Source organism: Pleurodeles waltl, chromosome 12 (genome assembly GCF_031143425.1).
Source record: "Pleurodeles waltl isolate 20211129_DDA chromosome 12, aPleWal1.hap1.20221129, whole genome shotgun sequence".
Taxonomy (NCBI): Eukaryota; Metazoa; Chordata; class Amphibia; order Caudata; family Salamandridae; genus Pleurodeles; species Pleurodeles waltl.
In genome coordinates this window covers 497,335,951-497,357,161 of record NC_090451.1, presented here as the reverse complement: position 1 = coordinate 497,357,161, position 21,211 = coordinate 497,335,951, and positions in this window count along the sequence as shown.

Below are 21,211 nucleotides of genomic sequence, written 5' to 3'. Positions count from 1 at the left end.
ACCTATTCTTTAGTGACTGGAATCTGTCATTGCTGTGCCCATGCATAAGTGCCATTCTCTCCTAGATGTCCTGATGTTGCATGAGCCCAGTTTGCTAGAGCAGCTTCAGCCTCCTCATTGATGATTACTGTTCGTGTTTTGCCCATCTGATCTGCGGTGTTGTTGAATAGAGATGCAAGAGAGGTCTCTGATGGGCAATGGGCGTCCACATGTCCCACATAGATTTGACATTTGTGCCCTTTCTCCCACATCTCTTCCCATAGCTGCTCGCCTCCCCAAATGGGGGTGCCTTTGATTTTCCATCCATCCTTGCGCCAAGTCGGGGCCCAGCTTACTAGTCCTTGGTAGGTGGCCCAGCTGTCAGTGTACACAAACGTTTTCTCTCCTGATGGGGTCCTATTCGATCACTGCTGCTACCCCCTGCAGTTCTGCAAGCTGACTTGATCCATTATTTCCTCCTCGCAGCAACAGCGTTTCTGTAGCAGGCTGGAATGCGACTGTTTGCCATTGTCTCTTTCCTTGATGGTACCGGGCGGTACCGTCTGTGAACCATGCATTTTGCTGTGCTTCTGTGAGCTGTTCAAAAGGTGGGGCTGTTTTAAATGGTGAGGACTCCATCTCAGATAGCTCTGGTGAGGGGAACATTGCTTGTAAGTCCACTGCCCCCAGCATATCTTCTTGTAACTTCGATACTCCTGCTGGCCCCGGTTTTTCCCTCTGCTGCAGATACCATTTCCACTTTACGATTGTAGACTCCTGCGCCCTGCCTACTTTAGTGCCAACCCCTCCTTCTCTTATCCAGCCTAGTAAGGGGACCCGTGTTCCTAGGGTACCCGGCAGGTCACCAGTTATGCCCTCTGTTTCTACTAATGCCCAATATGCTCCTGCTAGTTCTTTTTCTAACGAAGTGTAATTGCTCATGGAGGGAGTTAATCTCTTTGACCAAAATCCCTGTGGCACTCTCTTTTTTCCTTGCCTCTGCCACAAACTCCACATCACTACATCATCCTGTACTATCATTTCCAGCTCAAATGGGTCTCCTTCTGTGATGGGACCTAACGCAAAATAGTTCTGTAATGCATCTTTTGCTCCCTCAAAGGCCTCTTGCTGTTCAGGTCCCCATTGGAAAGGGTGCTTTTTTCGTGTAACTTGATATAGTGGTCTCAATATTAATTCTAAGTGAGGGATATGTTGTCTCCAGAATCCCATCAAACCAATAAATCGTTGTGCTTCTGCCTTAGTTGAAGGAGTCTTTAGCTGCTGTACCGTATCAATCACCTTCTGTGGTATTCTTTTTACTGGTCCTGACCAAATAGCGCCCAGGAATTTCACCTCTTGTGCCGGGCCTTGGACCTTTTTTGGGTTAATAGCCCATCCCCTCTGCTGTAAGTATTCAATTAATCTTTCCAGCGTGTCTGTGACTTGCTCTTTAGTGTCCCCAGTGATCATGATGTCATCAATGTAATGTGCAAGTCGGGTGTCTCCAGCTGAGAAATTGGCTAAATCTCTGGCTATTAGCCCATGACACAATGTGGGACTATGCACGTACCCCTGGGGCAACTTCCTGAATGTGAATTGTCTGTCCTGCCAGCTTATTGCAAATTGGTCTTGACTGGCCTCATCGATATCAATTGAAAAGAAGGCGTTTGCTAGATCAATCACGGCATGCCATTCCCCCACATCTTTACTCAACTGTTCCACCAGTGTGATGATGTCTCGGACGGTGGCTGCCAAAGGTGGAGCCACTTTATTCAGTTGTCGATAGTCGACAGTCATTCGATATGTATCATCTGTTTTTTTCACCGGCCATATAGGAGAGTTAAATGGGCTCACAGCCGGCCTTAACACACCTGCATCTAGCAACCCCTGTATGGTTTCTGAAATCTCTTTATGACCTCCGGGTATGCGATACTGTTTAATGCACACCGGCTCCTTTGGAGGAGGCACATGTAATGGACTCCACTTTGCATGCCCAACCAGAACTGTCCTAGATTTCTTTATGTGTACGCTCCTCACACCAAAAGTAAATGTTCCCCATTGCGTATCAATAGTTTTGCCTAGTAACAAATCCATGCCAATAATGTATTCTGGTATTTCAGCTATTAAAACTTCTGCCGTGAACGGGGGTCCTTTACCGATTAACAATTTAAGCTTAACAGGTTTGGCCTCTGTCTCTGCACCCCCGTAACCATTAATGATCACACCCTTCCCTGGCAGCCTCTTAGGGTTTCCATTGATCAAAGTTACTTCCGCACCTGTGTCGAGCAGTGCCATAACATGTTGTGTTCCTTTATGCCAATAAATGATGAGAGGTACATATGGCCGCCTGTCCCCGGGGCTTACCTCTTGCACTGCTCTGACCCCCGGGGTTTGGCCTGACCTTCATAATAAGGGGTCTGGGACTTCCCAGCCATCGCTGGACAAGTCAGGATATAGAGTTGAGACAGGCACCTTCCTATTTTTCCCTGATTCTGTTTTTTCCTTCTCAGACTCTTCCATGGGTGGTGCAGAGGGCTGTTTCTCATCAACTGCCTCTTTCTCGTTCTGTCTACGCTGCAATGATTTCCATTTATTAAGCAGATAAGGGGTAGGCTTTCCATCTATCTCGTCTTTCTTCACCCCAGCATTAGACAAATCTATCCACATTTGTCGTCTGGTCACTTTTATTGTAGATTATCTTCCCTTATACTTATTATCCTGCCCCACTGCTCTTGCTGATTTTTGTCTATCAAGCCCTTCTAATTGTGCCATTAATAATACCACATCCCCCACTGGTCTTCCCTGAGCGGGTCCTAGAAGGGCCAACAAGGCACCTTTCTTATGCGGAGGGGCATTTCTGATTAATTGTGCCCTGATCCCCGCTGTCACGGGTTCAACATCAGGTCCTAAAAAGTGTTGGGAGTATACTGCGTTCTGCATCCCCATTTCTCGCAGTTGTTCATTTGCCTCTGAAATCGTATGCCAAGGACCCCAACTCTCCTCCACATCTATAGCAGTTGTGTACAATTGCTTCACTCCTTCCATCAACCAACCCATTAGAGAGAAAGCTTGGTGCCCCTGTGCACCTCGTAACCGTTGCCCTAACATAGCATGTGTAGTTACTGATCCCATTTTCAAAAGTTCAGTTGGTGATAAGTACGTACCGTCTGCTCCAGTGTCCCACAATCTCACCAACCATTTAAACAAGGGCTCTGTAGGCATCTGCCTAAACATACGAGTTATATCTAACAATTCACTCTGTGTATAATCTCTTACCAAACGTGAATTCTGTATTTGCCCACCATTCACCCCCTTTGATTTATTCTGCACGAGTGGGCGAACCTCCGTTACACTTCCCCTTTCACCTTCAATTTCACCTGCACGTCCTTCTCCACTTTCCACTCCACCTAGTTCTGCTACACGTACTTCCACCTCATCCTCCCAATTCCAGTCATCATCATTATCTGAAACTGTTCCTTCCCAAGTATATGGATCCCAGTTTCTTTTGCGTACCAATGCCCTCACTTGCACAGCTGAAGGTATTTTAGGCTTCTGCCTACTCTTCTGTTTTGCTACTCTAACTGCTAATGTGGTGCACCTTGCCTCCATTTGATCACCCCTATTCACTGCACTTTCTATAGTTTCTGTCATAAGTAACTGCCTTTCGTGCAGGGCTGCAACCTCATCCCGCAGTTTTCTTATTTCTGCATCTTGTGTTAATGTTTTCCTTTATACCGTACGGAGCGCAGACAGGAAAAGCCATCCCACTTGCCCTGCTGCTTTCAGCTCCAGCTTTGCTCCTTTTAGCTTCACACTCTCAACCGCATCTTCCACTAAAAGGGGAGTCACTTTCTCATCTAATGTCTCCCATAACACCGGCGCTGCCCACCGGTTCGGGAGCCCTGCCACACCAGAGAACGGGTCAGTTGCTAACCACCCGGGAATGGATCTGGCTTCTGCCCCATGCTGCCTTCCGCTCTCTGCCTGACTTTTCTTACGTCCCCAAAGAGGCATTATTGACTTATGCCCCACTCCTAGTACCAAATGTCTTATCCAGGTGGCTGGTTGACACCTGTTCGGTATAAGTCAATAAGGACGCTCAATGAAGGACCACACGCCAATTATGAATACAATTTAGCTTTACTATAATTTCAGGTAAATGCAGGCATTTAGCACATTAACAATAGTGGAATAAGAATAGCAATGAAAAGCATCTATTCATATATATGTACACTACAGATAGTATCTATGTATACGAATGAGCAAAGAGTTCATTAACAGAGTAAGAATAGCAAAAAAAAAAAAAAAGCATCTATATATATGTATATATATATAAGTACACTACAAAGAGCATCTATGTATACATCTGAGTAAAGAGTTCATTGACAGATATAAACTTGGAATAACTGTATACCAACATGTGATACACTACGATGTTCAGGGAGCAGAATACTTCAGATAAGCTTTGATTTACTGCACACTAAAATGCATATTTCAATTACTGTGGCAGACTCACACTACGATGTTCAGTAAGGCAGAAAAAAACTATAAACAAGCTGAATTTCTCAGATTATAAACACAGTGCAAGTATAATAATCAATCATAATAATAGAGCAGAGAAACAAAAAGCCTTTCATCCCTGGGTGGAACTTAACTTAGTCCACGAATGCTGGGAAGCCCTCTATCGCCCGCTTGGACCTCTCTCCCCCTCGAGCGTCACGGTCTTGGAAGAGCAAAACAGGGAGGCAGCTCTGGGTCTGAAGATGACAGTTTCATAACTCCATCTGCGAGCTTCAAAACACACTGAGGGGCTTCTGGGAGGGCAGTGCTGGTAGGGGGGTGGCAGCTGTACCTGTTGTTGGGGTGGGCACAGAGGTGTCCGCCACCACCAGGGACCTTCCATCGGAGGAGGAGTCGCTGTCTGTGGTGTCCCCTCCTGTCCCCATTGTGGTGCTCCCCTCGCCCTCTGTCCCACTGGTGCCCTCACCGTCGGATTCGACCTCCAGGCCCATGTGGGATGCAGCTCCCTCCATTGCTGGTGCATCTGCTCCTCCTCCAGATGATGCTAATGCACACAAGGACAGGGTGACAAAACAAAAAGGGGAGGAGACAGAGTATACACTTGGTCAATGCCAGCAACACCACTACCGTTGGTGTACACAACACACAGGGAGCAGCCCTATGCACTAGGCCATGCACTACCAGTTACTAAGATAGTCACCAGCCCATGGGGTACAATGCCTAACGCCATTAGCTGCACACCTGAAACCCACAGTACCCTGCCCAGTAGTAGATGCCCACTAACACTATTGGGGTTGGACTGCTTCAAAGCCTGCCCAACAAGGGACCTACCCTGCCATGTTCGCCCTGGCCTAGGGGCACCCACTGTACTCACCACCTTGTGGCTGCTGTGATGCCTTCAAGTGCCCATCCAACTCTGGATAGGCAACCGCCAGGATGTGGAACATCAGGGGTGTCAGGGTACGACGGACACCACTTCCTCGTTGGGAGGCCAGTTCCAGCTGGGCCTCCGCCGTCTTCCTTGCCCAGCGGTGCAGGTCCCTCCACCGTTTGCAGCAGTGGGAGCTCTGTCTGTCAAAGGCCCCCAGGGTCCGCACCTCGTATGCGATGGCACGCCAAATACCATTTTTCTGATGGGCGCTGACCTGCATGGAAAAGACAGCAGAAAAGGGAATTAGTTAATCGTCCAGACCGTCACACTCATGGCCCACCAGATCCCTCCCATCCCCTGACCCACATACATGGACCACCATACATGCAGTACTCTGGCCAGGACGCCTCAGACCCCCCCACATGCGCCTTGCACACACAGCAATCCATACATTCATGGCTCACACATCATGCTCACAGTGTACTAACCTGTTTGTCTGGAGGTCCGTAGAGTAACGTGTACTGGGGTAGGACCACATCCACCAGTTTCTCCAACTCCTCCGCAGTGAAGGCAGGGGTGCTTTCCCCAAACACATGAGCCATTGTTGCTTCCAGACACAGGTCACAGCAGCACTTGCAGTGTAGGTCCTCTCGTGTTGAGGGTCAGGTAGCAAGTGAGTGAATAGATAGAAAATGGCGGTCACATCCGCGGCGGTGCGTACCATCACTGCCGGCGTACATCGCCATTGGCTCCTGGAACCCATAGGGCCCAATGATAACCAATGCAAAGTTGCACGGCGGTCATCGACCGACTACAGCAACGGCGCACAACGCCAGCGGAATTACCTAATTTCAACGTGTCCCTCCTCACAGGTCAGGCTGCCATTTCAGAGGGGCACAGGCCATGGCACCTAACTGCGTCACAGCAGACATTGGCACAGCAACTGACTATCGAATTCACGTACATGTTCTGTAAAGGAAAAGATGCATCACTATTTCAATTGATGTCTGAATATGACCCTCTGCTCACCGTTTTCCTCCATGGGCTTCAACCGCTGAGGATGATTATGAGATGGTGACATCCTCCGGTGTGCAGACCCCTGGTGGACCTTGCAACAATTGAGGACAGACAGATTATACTAACATACAGACTTGATCGGGCCACAATCCAAGAACTGTGTGCCCAATTGGAGCCAGACCTGATGTCAGCTATCCACCAGTCCACAGGTATCCCCCCTCTAGTGCAGGTCCTGTCAGTGCTCCATTTCCTGGCAAGTGGTTCCTTCCAAACAACAGTTGCCATGGCATCAGGGATGTCTCAGCCAATGATCTCCAACGTGTTGACAAGAGTGTTGTCAACCCTGCTGAAACACACGCGCAGCTACATCGTATTCCCCCATGTGGAGGATTTGGCCACAGTGAAAGCTGACTTTTATGCCCTGGGACATATCCCCAACATCATTGGTGCCATTGATGGTACACATGTGGCATTTGTCCCCCCCCCCGGAGAAATGAACAAGTGTTCAGGAATAGAAAAAGCTATCACTCTATGAATGTGCAGATGGTGTGTTTGGCGGACCAGCACATCTCCCATGTGAATGCCAAGTATCCTGGCTCTGTGCATGACGCATTTATTTTGAGGAATAGCAGCATCCCATATGTGATGGGCCAACTCTAGAGGCACCAGGTGTGGCTAATAGGTGAGCCCAAGGTCCCTACCCAGTATAAGTTGGTGTCTGGGTATGAGGTTGTCCCTAAGGGTTAGTGTGTGTCTAACAGGTATCCCTCGATATTTGCAGGTGACTCTTGTTACCCCAACCTCTCATAACTACTAACCCCAGTGAGGAATGCCAGGACAAGGGCAGAGGAATGTTACAATGAGGCACATGGGCAAACAAGGAGGATAATTGAAAGAACCTTTGGCCTCCTGAAGGCCAGGTTCCGGTGCCTCCATCTGACAGGTGGATACCTGTACTACTCACCCAAGAAGGTGTGCCAGATCATCATTGCATGTTGTATGATGCACAACCTGGCCTTGAGACGCCAGGTGCCTTTTCTGCAGGAGGATGAGCCTGGAGATGGTCTTGTGGCAGCGGTGGAGTCTGTGGACAGTGAGGAAGAGGAGGCAGAAGAAGAAGATGTGGACAACAGAAGTAATATAATACAGTAGTACTTCTAGTGACACGCAGGTAAGACACTGTAACTTCACTTTACATTTCAGTTTTCTGTTGGACATTGTACATGGCAGCATGATTTCCCTATGTCTGTGGCCACTAACTGTACCCTTTGACATCTTTATTTTCAGAGCTCTGTGGCCCACTCTGGCTCATGGTATGTTTACTGCTGCCCACTAAAGGTCATACCAATGTATATATATGACTTGCAATGTTTTCAGAATATCGTACTAATACATATTTAAATCATTTGACAGACTCAAGATTTGTATTTGTTCCAAGGGTGTTTATTTAAGTGCTCATACGTAGACGGGGATGTGCAATGGGCTGGGGTGATGGTGGAGGAATGTCCAGTTAGAGTCCAGTCTCTTGGTATCACAGGTGCATTGTCCAATGGGGCATAGGAAGGGGAGTAAGGGCAGTTCACGGTGGACAGGGTGACACAGTGAGACTGAAGGGTGACAATCAGGAGAGTCCTATTTCCTGGCGCGGGTCTTGGCAATGTTCTCAGGCTTCTGCCTGGATTGCAGGGACCGTTTGCGAGGTGGTTCTCCTTCTACAGGGGGTGGGGTGCTGGTGGCCTGTCGTTCCTGTGGCGGGGCCTCCTGTCCACTAGTGCCGGCGGAGGTGGATGGCTGTTATTCGGTGCAGCTAGTGTCAGGGGACCGTTGTTGTGCCACTGCCTCCCTCATGGTGTTGCCCATGTCAGCTAGCAACCCTGCAATGGTGACCAGGATGGTGTAGATGTTTTTGAGGTCCTATCTGATCCCCAGGTACTGTCCCTCCTGCCGCCTCTGGGTCCCCTGCAACTTGTACAGTATCTGGCCCATGGTCTCCTGGGAATGGTGGTATGCTCCCAGGATGTTGGTGAGTGCCTTGTGGAGAGTCGGTTCCCTGGGCCTGTTCTCCCCCTGTCGCACAGCAGTCCCCCCAGTTTCCCTGTTGTCCTGTGCCTCTGTCCCTTGAACCTTGTGCCCACTGCCACTGACCCCAGGTCCCTGATTGTCCTGTGTTTGTGGGGTTGCCTGGGGTCCCTGTAGTGGTTGACACACTGCTGACTGACGTGTCCCCGGGACAGTGGCATGGGCCCGCTGTGTGGGTGCTGTGGTGGTGTTTCCTGAGGGGGGAGGGTCTATGGTGGGTTGGTACTCTGGCAGGGTAATTGACTGTCCAGAGGTCCCTGATGGGCCAAGTTGGTCATTGTGATCCAGGTGTGCAGAGCTGCTGTCATCACTGTGGGCCTCCTCTGGGGGGGACTGGATGTTGCTGGCAATTCCTCTCCGGTGACGTTGAGTAGGGGTCCTGTGGGGATGAAATTGCAGTGTTATTGTATCTGCGTGTGCCATCTTGTGCATGGGTGTGTTTCCCTGTATGGTTGTGATTTCCCTGTCAGCTTTGCCTTGTGTGAATGGTGAGGGCCCTATAATGAAGAGGGCACGGAAAGATTGCCTGAATCGCGGAGGCCAATAGACCCAGCAGACGAGCAAGAGTCTTTAATGATTTAGTTGGAGAGGCAAAGGCTCTAGAGTCTGTACCTCAAAGACGAATACCTGACTCTTCCCATTTATGCCCCTCATCGTCGTTTTCTGCAATTTCGCTGGCGAGACCTGTGTTAAGAACTCTACGTCCTCCCATTTGGCCTTTCCTCTGCCCCTTGCTGCTTCACCGAGCGTTTACAACCAGTGACACAATTCCTCATGGTTCAAAGTGAGTCGTCAGTCTGCTTACATCTGTCCTGGACATCCATCCAGGTTTCCTGATGAACTCAGACAAATCAATGATGATCCCGTACCAATCCACAGACTTCTTGGGCTTCCAAGTGGATTTTGTCAAAGCCCAACTGAGGTTACCTCTAGAGCCCTGTCACAGCATGACCACGATCCACAGCCAGGAAACTGTTTCAGGAAGGCCTCATTGGAAAGCGGAGCCTCTACCCATTCCAGTCAGGCCTCCCAGAAATGTTGGAATATCTTTTTAGGTTTTTTTTGTCCTCACTGGCGTGGGAAAGTGCACACACCTTACTGCTTTGGCCCTCCAGCAGGGAATCTGTGACATCAGTACATCACAGGTGGGTTGGAGGGGAGGCGGGGTTGGATGCTAAAGTGATTCCATGTCTCCCATGCTGTTTGGGGAAAAAAAAGGAAACTTCTGATACAATTACCTGAGGATCCTTTTCAGCCCTCCCCACTGTCAGCCAGTGGCCAACAGGTGCACCATCATGATAATGAAATGCATTAACTGCATATCTTACCACAAACATTTCCCTAAAAATATTCCACGACAAGCTGAATTTTGAACAACCTGTCATGGTCTGGATGGTCCAGCGGCAGTTTGGTTTGTGCGCTAACTCCATTTTGAGCTTGAGGCTCAAAACCCTCTTCAACTCCTCAAGTGAAGTGGGGGTTCAATGGTGTGCCCTCCCTCGGAAATTGTTCAGCACGCATATTAGTTTGTTGCTCAATCTGATCAAGAATGTCAACATCCAAAAAAAGATGGACATGGTCAATTGGCAGAAAAAAAGCTATATAGACTTTACATCAATGGTGCCATGGAACGGTGGAATTCAGGCTGAACTAATTTGGAGTGCTGCAAGACAGCACTACGTCTGTGCTTGCCGCCTCATGTGCCTGTTCTCTGTGTTGATCTACTCTGCTATGGTCGCTTCATTACATAGAGTGTGCTTGTGAAGGGACAGCTCAACTGCCGCCATCATGTCCCTCAGAACAGCTGGAAGACAAGTTTCCTGCTGGAACTCTGCTAACTGAAAAAAACACTTTCAGATTTTGCTATGTCTTCCTCTCCCTCATATGCTGTATCTGCTGACTAAGGGCCTCATTACAACCTCGGCGGTCTTTCAAAAAGATCGCCGAGGCTGCAGGACCCAGAATACCGCCATTGCCGGCGATATTCCTGGCTCCCTATTATGACTTTTCCGCTGGGCCAGCGGACGGTAACAGTGTTACCGTGCGCTGGCCCAGCGGAAAAGTCACATCGACATTGCTGCTGGCTCGTAATAGAGCCGGCGGCAATGCTGGTGTGCAGCGGGTGCAGTGAAATGCGCATCGGGGCTATGCCTGGGGGCCCCTGCACTGCCCATGCGGAAGCCTGGCGGTATGTTGGAGGGGCCGCGGTATAGCTGTGGCTATTGCGACACGGTCATAATAGCTGGCGGAACACCGCCAGCCTGTTGGCGGTGTTACCGCCAGCTTACCGCCGGCCGCCAGGGTCGTAATGACCCCCCCAAGTCTCTAATCGTGCCTCAGAGCTGTTCTCCATAACCCAAGTTAGGGCCTGGGCAACAGTCCTCCACCAAGATGCTATCTCTGCTGACAGTCTAAAACCTTCCTTCTAAAACACTGTCCTACGTAGAATGCAGAAGTATTGTTCTAAATCAGTCAATGTGTGTGTGAGCATGTGAGATGTTTGGAACAGTAAATAAACACAAATTTATGAATGTGGGTTCCTGAATATGTAGGTTCTCCAAAGACACTAAAGAAAAACAAAAAAAAACACAGTATTACTTCACCTTGCAACATACCCAGTACCACAATATACTTTTATCATGGCTTATGCAAAACGTTATTATTGTTGGAACTGCTGGGTCATTGACAGTATAAAACTAATATCCTAAAGCCAAAAATCTATCTTCAAACTCAAGAAGCACAAATTCACTTAGTAGCCCCTGCAACTTCGTGTGAATGCATGCTCCTTGTGAAAAAACACAGTGATCTCACAATGGCCACTAGAATTATGCAGCGGGAGAGCACCCAGTCATTCAACAGCGTTAACTGCATTATGCACCAAGAAAAGGCAAATTGTGCAGTATAATACAGAAATGTTTTTGATAGTATTACTTGATTATTTTGTGATTTCAAAACATGCTAATCCTGCGTAAGCAAAGATTTCACCTCATTTTATCACTTGAATAGCAACCAAATACAGAAATAGCCAACTAAAGATGACATGCTAACTTTCTGCAGTGCCTTTCACTGCATGCCAATAAAATGTTGCTGCGTGTGTAGTGTGGCTTTTTTCTTTTAAAAAAAAAAAAATATTTGTTTTCCCATGGATGGGATGCATGTCAGTTGGGGATTTTGAAATAATTAGATGCCCCCACAGCAAAATCAGTGGCAACAAATTTGGAAAACCAATTTGAATGATCAAAACCTCTGAGTCTGGTATAATGTTCATTAATGGGTGTTGGTAAAATGTGCCACGTACTGTTGGGCTTCTACCCAATCACCAAACATACCCGGTATCTCCTGGGCCACCATATGGGTGCCTACTAGCAGCAATTCCAGGACGGCTCCCCCAAATTCTGGTTGGTGATCCCCAACCAAAATGTTATTGGCTGTTGCTGATATCCTTAGATCATAACACTTCATCTTGGCTTGATTCGTTTGAACTCTGTTCCTCACACTCCCCTCTCTTCCATCATGAGTGGTAACGTCAATGGGAACCCCTTCTCCCTTCTTTTAAGAAAATGGGACTAATTCAGCTTGGTGGAGGCAAGTCTACCTGCCAATAATTCATATGGAGTTCTACCAGTAACATTATGGTATGTGGTATGGTATGCCCAGAGGTGAGTTTTTAATGCTGACAGGTAAGTTGCCAGTAAAGTCTCCTCCTATTTTGTTTCTTTTTCAATTATTTTCATTCAGCAGAGATGATATCCAATACACAAAACACAAAAAGAAGATGGCTTTTAAAAAATCCCCTAAACCATATTCACATTCAGACATCTGAGATGTTTCATCAGTACAGCATATTTCAAAGATCAGAAAATACATCTTGCAACTGAGTTTATAAGCCTAATCGTAAAAAACGATTATCATCACATATATAAATAGCACACTAAGAACCCAGAATCTCAAAATTGAATTAAAGTAGACATGTACTAAAGTGAACGTGTGCTAAAGTGAACAAGTGCCTATGCCCCATCAATGAATTAAATGCTACATAAGGCAAAACTAAAGTGCTGTAAATTAATAGCATATTGCACAAGTAGTGCCATGATGACGTTCAGGGAATATTACACAAAATGATACGCTAAACGTACATCATGCACCACCCAACAACTCAGGTCCTTTCTGGTGGACTCACCCCTGCCCCAATTTACACAAACAGATAGAGAGATACTAGAGGCCCCCCTGACATTAGGAGAACTCAATAAGGCCTTTGAACAACTACCTAGGAACAAAGCTCCAGGTGCAGACGGCCTTCCATCAGAATACTATTCTACCTTTGCGACACACCTTAACGCACACCTCCTGAAAGTATTCGAAGAGGCATGGGTCAACGGACTCTACCCCCCACAATGAGGGAGGCAATGATAGTGGTCCTCCCGAAAGAAGGGCGCAACCCCACTGACGTTAAATCCTACAGACCCCTATCACTACTAAACCTAGACTGCAAAATACTTGGTAAAATTCTGGCCAATAGGTTAGCTCCCTATATGCACACCCTGGTACACGAGGATCAGAACGGATTCATCCCAAAGCGCAACACTTTTCTTAACATCCGGAGGCTGCTGAGCGTAATGGGCGACACTCTCCCGAACGCATCTGAGGAAGCGGTGATCTCACTTGACATCGAAAAAGCGTTCGACACATTAGAATGGGATTTTCTGTTTGCCACCATGCAGTAAATGGGTATTGGCCCAAAATTCACACGCTGGGTACACATACTGTACACTGATCCACAGGCCAGGGTGAAAACAAGTGGAGTCATATCAGGGAGCTTCTCGATCAGCAGGGGTACAAGACAGGGATGCCCCCTGTCCCCTCTGTTATTCGCCTTGGCGATGGAACCACTGGCTGCACGCGTTCGTGCAAAAAAAGAAGAGTGGGGGGGGTAGTAAGGAGCGGGACCTACCACGCCACATCGCTATACGCAGACGATGCCTTGATATACATATGTAGAGGGGAAGAGGTGTTGCCCACGGTAATGTCGCTGCTATCTGAGTTTGGAGGGATCTCCGGCTTAATAGTCAACTGGGGAAAATCTTGTATATTCCCGCTAGCCAGTTGGCCCTCAGCGAAACAAGAAAATGCCCCGTCAGGCCACCTAAAATGGTGCTTCGACACATTTAAATACCTAGGGGTCAACATTTATCACAGAACAGAGGACCTCAGGGATGGTAATTTGGGGAGAGCGGTGGCCTCTATGAAGGGCTCAATACGATTCTGGAATAAACTACCACTTTCACCATTGGGCAAGGTGGCCTTAGCAAACATGCTGATACTACCCAGATCGTTGTATCCCTTTGCGGCCTTGCCACTCATTATTCCCAAAGGTTTTTTTAACAGTCTGAACGCTATCCTACTGCAACTTGTGTGGGGAGAGGGCAGAAAGTGGGTCGCACTCACCACACTACACTATCCGATGGCTGCGGGAGGGCTGGGCGCCCCAAACTTTGAGCTCTATTCCGCGGCCGCACAGTTGCAGTGGATACTGAATTGGATCCATAGGCCCAGCTCAGTGGAATCCATTTGGCCGAAGTCCCGACTTCAGGGAGTCCCCCTGCTAGTATGGCTTACAAATAAGCAAGCCAAAAGCTCACGCGAAAACCCATTGATGGCAGCGGCTCACGCATGCTGGAAGAAGTATATTAAAAAAGACGCAAAAGAACTTCCCTACTCACCGCTTCTCCCGCTAGAACGGCTTCCCTGGTGGGCTGAGACTGGATCACATTCGCCCGCAACGTGGACAGATGCGGGCATATATACAGTGGGAGACTGCTTCGAGGAAGGGAAATTAATGTCCTTCGAATCCATGCAAGCCCTCACAGCAGTAAGCCCGGGACAATTCCTGGCCTACCACGCTATATGCCACGCAATTAGAAAAACATGGGCGTCTGGAGATCTAGAACCAGACACCTCACCTAACCTGCATCATATGCTGAGCTGCGACACCCAAGCAAAAGCAGTCTCAAACTCATATAAACTCCTGAACAAGCCCCCAGAACCCAGTTTGCTAAAAGCTTGGGAGAGGTGGAACGTCGTACTGCCTACCCCGATCTCAAGGGCAGAATGGCCAAAAGCCCTGACCCACACTCGCGAGGTCTCAAGAAACCCCAGATTCCGATACACACAGTTTAATTACATACACCAGACATATTTAGCGCCAGCCAGGATCAAACGCATGTTCCCCGGGACGGACCCGGCCTGCCCAAGATGCAAAACACCAGTTGCACAGTTTTATCACATGGTCTGGGAGTGCCCACAGATACAAGGGGAATGGGCTGGGGTGGTTAAAGCATTAACAGAAACGACGGGTCTCGACCTGGACGCAAGTCCCAAGTCCTGCCTACTTGGCCTCAGGACAAGGACGAAAAACCACAAACACTTACACAGGTTTGTGGACCTAGCTTATGCAATGTACAAAAGACTGATAGCCATGAACTGGAAAGCCCCCAATGCACCCGACCTGAAAGCCTGGCTCACCCTCACACTACGATGGACCCGCGCTGAGTACCAGGTACTAATGAACCTAGCGCGAGGGGGGCTGCGACACGCGGGTTGCGAAACTTGGAGCACGTTAGTGTCTAGGCTAGAGGCAAAAAACGACGAAAGGCCCCCTTGAACTGCGGACAGCCGTGATTATCCAGGCGGTCGCGGGCTCGGACCCGACTACAATGCAGCACTCTGTCAGGGGATGCACACACCCCGTCAACAACACCTCAACTTTACTGATAATACACCAAAACCCTAAGTTCACATACGTCAGGCAGTGCCTGCAGGCCAGTACGCCCAATCAACAGACACCAGCACCCCAGCGTTTCGCGCCTTCCCCCCATCCCCCTTCCTCCCCCCCACCGCGCGGAAGCCAAGACCCCATCTTAGGCATCGATGGAGCCCCTCCACAATAGAACGCGCTAATTATTTGCGTAGGCAAAACCCAAACATACTGATTAGACTGCTCAGACCTGGAAGTGTACGAATGTCTTTAGTTGTTTGTTAATCTTAATCTGTGAGAACCTAATGATCTACTGAAACCATCAACACCCTGTCATTGATAACACTTGTGTGTAGTACAATGTATGGTTCTTTTGAAAAATTAATAAAAACAGGTTAAAAAAAAAAAAAAAAGTAGTGCCATGATGAATTAAATCTCTTTAGACTCCCCACCTTTTTAGCATACGCATCCTCAAACCTTCTTGTTCTGGGCATTTTCGTAAAACAATCTTCATATGGTGGTGCTCGATCTGCATGCCAAAACCAAGTAGAACTATTGAGCATTCCCACACTATACCTACTCCAAACGTCTGACTCAGGGGTGAAGAAAGAGAGTGACAAAAGGGCTCCAGTTTTGGCCAGGATTAAAAAATTTGAAGCCACGTCCCGGCCTCCTGCTTATACCGAAAACATCGATGTTCTACGTCTGGAAACTTTTTATGGCGCACCGCAGTGGTATAATATGCTAACCATCGAGACAAGAATGATATTCTTTTGAAATTGGCTGTCCTTAAGGTTTTATGGCCCAAGAGAAAGATCGCTTGACAATCATCCTGAACGAGAACCCACATTGTGTGGCTTCACCAGTCTTCTCTAAAGCAGCTATAAGGCACATCTGTGCATCTTGGTTACGTAGTACTAATTCCCTATACCAAAAAGACTGGGCCTAAACAGAGCCCAGAACACAGGATTTGTTTCTGAATGAGGGTCAAAACAATGGGATCTCAAAAAGTGAACATTCTGCTGGTAGCTAAAGATAAATCGCTTGCATTAGTTCCCACATCGTGCACAGATCTCCAGACAGGTCGTACATTTACCATGGATTAAAAACTGCCCTAACACCTTGAACCCAGAGTGGTACCAGTATTTAATTTGTGGCAAAGAAAGTTGTAAACCCACGTACCTGGATTTGTGGAGATCCAAGACTGTAAAACTTGATAAGATATAATGAGAGTGGTAGAACAATGTTAACCGGGCACTCCACCTTATATCTGGTTGTTTTTGGTAGTTTTGGAATCTTGATGAAACCCGAAAGCTGTGTACCGGCCTCATGCATCATTGCATCCGGAAAAAAATTGTCAAACATTGCTCTCCCCTTTCCCACCTCAATGATTGAACCATGATATCTAACAGGACTGCTTCGTAATAAGTCTGTAATTGGGGGGAGAGACAATCTACCCTGTGCAGTCTAGAGCTGAAGCACTGAATATTTCACCCTAGGTGTTTTGTAGTTACATTTTAATTTCCGTGAGCATAGTGTCAAGGTCCATAAATTTTTTGTATTTTAATGAGAATATTCAAAAATAAGAACAGTAAAAGCGGGAGAATGGACATTTTAAGAAGAGCTATCCTGCCAAACAAAGTTAATGGGAGAAGTGTCCATCTGAGAGACAAATTATTAGTCACATAAATCCCAAGATACCGAATAGGGGCTTGGGCTAGAGCTTGCTGCTTTAGCAAGGAAGCAAGAAAAGTAGCAGGAGTATTGAAAAGAAGAAGTTAGGTTTTCTTTTGGTCAATTTTATAACCCTCAATTTCCTGAAACTGTAAGAATTCTTCCAGCACACTCTGCACATTCTCCCTTTCAGGTTTCCGATGGAGAATGATATTGTCAGCAAACTTTTTCAATTTAGGCATACCAGGAATGGGGGCTTCAATTGCCAGATTGTCTCTAATCTTGATGTAAAGGTTTATAAAAAAAAAGGTATATATTATAGGGGAAAGAGGACATCCCTGCAGACTCCCCTGCTTAACGTCAACAAATCCCGCGAGCTGAGAATGAACTATTACCTTAGCTTGGGCACCTTGATATAGCATAGCGAGCAGGCTAATATTTTGAGAAGGGACACCACATTTTTCCAGTGGAAAAAAGAGAGTATGCCAGTTGACTAAATAAAAAGCTTTCTCAGCATCATTCATTATTACTGCAGCGCTGGTATTATGAGCTGAAAAATGATCTAAAGCTTGTATTAAGAAGCCGGCATTAGCAGCCATCAGCCAACCGGCCTCAAAACCTGTCTGATCCCTGTGAATTACAGCTTGAGTTAGAGCAGTAATATAGGTAGTCCATATCTTCATAATAACTTATAATCTGTACTGAACAAGCTGATAGGATGGTATGAATTTATATCACAAGGATTTTTTTCTTTCTTTAAAAAGCTGACTATCTTAGATTTATTTAATGTATGTGCTATCTCACCCCTTTCTTTCATTGATTTAAATAAGTCAGTCAAAAAGGTAGAAGATCATTGGCAAACATCTTTGAATCTAGAATTTGACTGAAAAGCCATTGTTGCCAGCCGCCTCCCATATGACATAGCAGAAAGAGCTTCCTGTACTTCCTGAATACATGGCAAACATCTTATAGAATTCGACTGAAAAGCCATTGTTGCCACCCGCCTTCCCAATTGACATCGCAGAGAGAGCTTTCTTTACTTCCTGAAGGAATGTGATAGTAATGAGCTTTTCGGCCTAAGGTCAGGTCATCCATGGAAGACATCTGCTTGAAAATAATCAGATAACTGCAGCTGCGTAGTCTGGTAGCAAGACTCATACAGTGCTTTAAAGTGCTGTAAAAATAACTCAGAGACCCGACCTTTAACAAAGACTGCTCCACCCGTGGTCGAACTAGCTAGCTCCCTAACTATTGATGCTTCCTGCCTTACCCGAGCGGACCATGTGAGAAAAACTCCCTATTTGCTGACTCTCTTCGTACAGTCTTTGCTGGTATGCCCTTGAGTCCTCAATTTCTTCTAAAGTAAAAAATTCCTGTAACTTAACCTTAGCCTTTACCAAATTCTCAGCTGTAGCAGGAGACCGACTAGCCCTATAAGTGGTCTGTGAGGCCTGATCAATAGCTGCTTGAAGTAGAGCTATTTTTTTACGCCTCTTTTTTTGCCAGGTCTGATGAGTGATTATTTGACCCTTTGCCACAGCTTTAAAGGCCTCCCAAATGGAAAGAATTGAGGCAGTATCCCAATTTTACAAAAAGTACTCCTGTATAAACTGCTGAATGTTGGTAAGCCATGCCTCATCAGAAAGCAAAGACTGACCCAATTGCCACCTTGGCTTCTGATTCCTAGGCACCAGTACCATAATCGTAACTGAGACCACCAAGTGGTCAGAGAACAAATTGGCCCAGATGTCAGAATCAAGCTTCTCTATACATTGAGATACCAGGAAAAAATTTGATTCGGGAAGCAGTGTGGTATCATTGTGAAAAACAAGTAAATTGCGTTATGCCGTCATGATCACATCTCAATCGGTCAACTAAGGCAAAGTTGTGCTTAATAACATCTAGTTTTTTTTTGTATTTGGCTTGAGTTGTTTTTGTGACTTGTGCAAATTGTTCAGTACTAAATCCTGAATGAAATTAAAATCGCCTCAAAACCAAAGACCCAACAGCACCTATAGGCCAGCTGTAGATCTGTAGCAAAACATTTGGGTCATCAAACACCAGAGCATAATAAGTGACCAGGTTTAGAGGAGCACCATTAAATTGAACCTTCAGCCATAACTACCTGCCCTGGGGATCTCAAATCACCTCATAAACCTGCCAATCGAGCCCCTTACCCAGAAGAATTCCACCCCCCTTACCGCCAAACCTGCAGAGGAAAAAAAAGTTTGCACATATTTTTTTGGGAATATGAATGTTTGGGCTGTTAGTTTTGAGATAGGTTTCCTGTAGAAATATGACACCTGGCAGAAAGGCCCTAACCAGCTTCATACTCCCAGATATTTCCATCTATTAGAAATACCATGTATATTGCAGTAAACGCATTTCTTTCACATCCCATTGCAGCTAGCATCCTGCTTTTCCCAAGTGACCTTGCGTTGATTTGTACTTAGTAACAATAACTCAACCTTGTACTCTAATCTGCTCTGTTATACTGCATGCACCCCACCTCTGCAAAATTACTTGCATCCCCTGAAAAGGGACAGTCCTCAAAATTAAGCAAAAAAAAGACAAAAACACAAAGCATATGGGCAAAAAGCCCCTAGTCAGCTCAGCACTCCTGTATATTTCTGCCTATTTGACATGCCATTTATATTGCAAGTTATACATCTAATTTTACATCCCATTGCAAACAGCCTCCTCCTGATTTTTGTCAAAAACCTGAAAGTGATCTGTACCCATGAATTTGGAAGCTGTGTTTTTAGGTCTCATAACAACAACCCGCACCCACTGATTCTGACCCATACTCAAATCTACTCTCTTTAATTATGCTTGGAGTACACCATCCCCACCCATCCTGAAAAGTGAATCAAAGCCAAAAAGAAAAACAGAAACCCCCCAGCAGAGGAGAATTGCCCGCATTACACCTCCTGTAGTATGATACCTTACAGTGGGTGCCATGACTTTGCACTTGTGGGCCTCCCCCCATACCTCAAAAAAGGAACAAAATCAAAATAATTATTTTAAAAAGAAGAAAAGAACAGTATTACACAAACAATCAACTGCATGAAACCCTAAACCCTTTGAGAAACCGGACAATAATAAGGCCTGGGCACTGGCCAGCATGAGATACCTCCGAACCTCTAGTTGCCTTCTTAGTGACCTCTAGTTTCCTTCTATAGTTACCTGTAGGTCACAGTTGATGTATTAGAAACCTCTTGCAGCAGCAATATTAGTAAAAAGATGGAATTTGCTCCCAGCCAGAACCTTCAATTTAGATTGTTGCACAATTGAAGCTTGCAAGTCCTGGGCCTTGAATAGGTGCAAAAGTTTAAAAAAAATCTCTCCTTCTGCGCGCAGCTGAGCCAGGCATATCGGGAAAATGCAGCTTTGGGGGATCTCTGGCATGGAGAACTGTTTATGCTTAATAGCTTCAGTCACCACCTTTTCCTTGATCCGATAATCCATGAAGTTCACCAAGATCGTGTGTGGGTATTTCGCACTGGGGGACATTGGGCCAGAACAGAATGGGCCTGGGTTATCAATAAATCCCCAGAATAACTAGGAAGAACGTGGGATCTACTGAAGGAATCAACCCACTGGGTAGCTTGCGGTCCGTCACAGCCCTCACGGACACCCACAATATTCAAATTAGAGCGCCAAGAGTGATTTTCCAGCTCCTCGATCTTTGCTTCAAGAGACAAATTGCGCTTCATAAGCTAAGTAATGTGCTTTTGAAATGAGGAAACTTAGGGGGTCATTACAACATTGGCGGTAAAAGCCGCTTACCGCCGTGCAGAAGACCGCCAATACACCGCCGCGGCCACTGAATTCCGCCACAGCTATTATGACACACATCTCGGAATTTGCCGAAATTCAGACACCCACACAAGTCCGCCACACCAAAGGTCAGTGTTAAACTGGCAAAAACAATTCCTCCACCGTCACGCCAACAGAAACACGCCCATGCTATCACAACCCATGAATCCACGCGGCGGTCTTTCAACCGCGGTATTCCATTGGCGGTACACACCGCCGCGCTCAAAATACACACACATCTCCAAAACATCGCCACATTGCACAATCCAAAATACACACACCTGATACACATACAAACACCACTCCCACACACCCAACACAATATAAAACACACACCCACATCACCCACAAACCCCTACGACCAGAAATCTTGAGGAAGCCGAGAGACAGAGAGCACAGCACTTGAGAACCCCACCACACAGAGGCACACAACACCATCACCCATACAACATTCCATGCACAAAACACCACACACCACTACACATCACCACACACAT